This window comes from Gavialis gangeticus, unplaced genomic scaffold, assembly GCF_001723915.1.
Source record: "Gavialis gangeticus isolate Ggan-Ray unplaced genomic scaffold, GavGan_comp1, whole genome shotgun sequence".
Lineage (NCBI taxonomy): Eukaryota > Metazoa > Chordata > Crocodylia > Gavialidae > Gavialis > Gavialis gangeticus.
Window position 1 is genome coordinate 45,196,741 of NW_017728993.1, and position 2,143 is coordinate 45,198,883.

Sequence of the window (2,143 nt, forward strand, 5' to 3'; positions counted from 1 at the left end):
CGGGGCGGCGGGGGGGGGGAGGGGGACGCCTGGAGCCCCCCTGCTGCCGGCGCCCACCCCTCGCCGGGGTCCCCTGGGCACAGACACAGACAGAGCGAAGCATGTAGGAAAAGAGCAAAAAGGAGCTACCTTGGCCACTCTAGCAGTTGAGGCGCCAGCTGCCGGGCTGGGGCTGGGGCTGGGGCGGTGGCGCTGCCTGCCCGCCGCGGTACTCTCCTCGACTACGCGTATTCTTAAGCAATAACAACGTAATCCGTATTATCCACCCAAGAATACCCGTCACCGAAGAGAGTCAGAAAGCTGCTGCTGCCGCTGCCGCTGGAGTGCTGCACCGGGCCAGTAAATCCATAACTGTATTTCCCCTAGAGCAGGCGGAGCATCCACAGGGTGACCGAGGGATCCCGTCCCCATGTCCAAGGGCTGCCCGATCTCCAGTCCTGGAAAGGCAAAGGAGAGAGGCAAGCGTTTAATCCACGCGCATGCAAGCCCTGGGAGTCCGGCTGGAGCGGGCAGGGTGGGAAGGAATGAAAGGCAAGCAATGGGGGTGGGGGTTACCTGGGGAGTCCCTGCTCTCTTCCTCTGTGCCTGTCTGGCGTCCTCTTCTCCCCAGCCCTCCGCTCCGGGCGCTGGGAAGGGCTGGCGCTGGCAAGCAACAGATTCCTGCGAAAGAGACGCACGGTTAAGAGCACAGATATTGCCCATCCCTTGGCTTAGGTGGGTCGGGGTAGCTCAGATAAAGAGGCAGCCACGCCTGAGAGAACCGCATCCGTGCACTTGGAAAGGGGATGGCGGGGTGGGGGCCTCAACGGGCCATTAAAAAAAAAATCAAAATAAAAGAGAACCGAAGGCTGGGAGCACGCCTCTGCCTCAGGCCTCTCTGGTGATAGAAAATCTAAAAAGTGAAGAAAAAACCCAACTGCAGGGTGTAAAACCATTCGAGTTCATCTCCCACATGCGCCCGAAAACAGGAGAGTGGCTGGAGCTCCCGGAGTCCACAAGCTGGTTCCGCTTAAATGAGCTGGGCAGCGTTTGGTAGTGTCCTAACGCGTGATAGCACAGCACAGGCACGGCTCTAGCACGCACTTTCCCCGCGTCTGCTGTGCCACTGGCGAGAGCACCTCCATAGTGACACCTCATCCTCCTCGCATTCCTGCAAAGGTTTTTCACAGGCGGTGGCCAAAAAGAAAAAAAAAAAGTTATTTCCAAATGGTGATTGTGCCTGTCAGGCAGAGGAGTTCAGTCAGTGTTCTCTTATCAACATGGCTCTGACTTGGATGGGGGGAGCTTTGTCTCATGATCTTGCTGCTGTTACTGTGATAATAAAGATTTATTGTTCGCCAACTAAATAGAAAGGATATCTGCAGCGTCATGGCACAATACAGTCAGCGGTTCAATTAGGAAGTTCTCCTAACATTAAGAAGAGCGTCCATACGAGTGGCAAGGGGAGGAAGGAAACATGGCAATACCCAGTTAAAATCTGCAAACTGTGGGGTGCTCTGCACTTCTCCAGCCACGAGTCATTCTGCAGCATGCGCGGCTCCCAGTACCAGTGTGCTCTGGAACTGACCAGCTTGTTGATCGCAACTGAAATTAATACAAGGTGTTTGCATTTATTCCAGATTCCTTCCTCAGCATTAGCTCTCAGCTTCCCTCACATCGAGTCACTCTGCTTCCTACAGACACACGCAAGAGGAGAGCATTTGTGTGTGTCTGTGTGTATTGTTACCCGGACTGTTTCCTGAATAAACAAAGAGAAATTCTTTGGTAGCTACATTAGCTTAAATAAAAACGACGGTTCCAGCTCCTTCTCCTGCATTTCAACCTCTTCCTTGGCGGAATTTTCCCTACACCTCGCACACAGGAGGCTCCGAGGAATGGCAACTCGAAAGTAAATAACAAACACTGTTTTTTCCCCTACTGCAACATTTAAGGCTACACCGCTGGTCTCTCTGGCTGAGGCTGTGGGTTTCCTTCAACTCGGAACAAAAAAGCCGCTTGAGAAAGTCAAATGCACCGATTCACAGAGAAAACAGTTCGCGGAGTTAAATCTCGACTCAGATTCTTTGAAATGTGAATAAAGAGAAATCCGAGATCCTCATCTCCACACACGCATCAAGAATGAGACTCATCTCCAGCCTCCCCC

The 2,143-nt window shown here is 53.1% G+C and overlaps 1 long non-coding RNA gene across 3 annotated transcripts in view; it reads right to left on the reverse strand.

Annotated features, from left to right (window-relative positions):
• Positions 1-13: 13 nt before the first annotated feature.
• Positions 14-2,143, reverse strand: part of LOC109286866 — a 4,198-nt gene continuing 2,068 nt past the window's right edge. For all 3 annotated transcript variants that reach the window (XR_002094697.1, XR_002094698.1, XR_002094699.1), the window contains exons 2-3: positions 556-660; positions 14-437 (exon numbers count right to left, since the gene is read on the reverse strand). This is a non-coding gene — a long non-coding RNA (uncharacterized LOC109286866). The remainder of the gene's footprint in view (positions 438-555; positions 661-2,143) is intronic.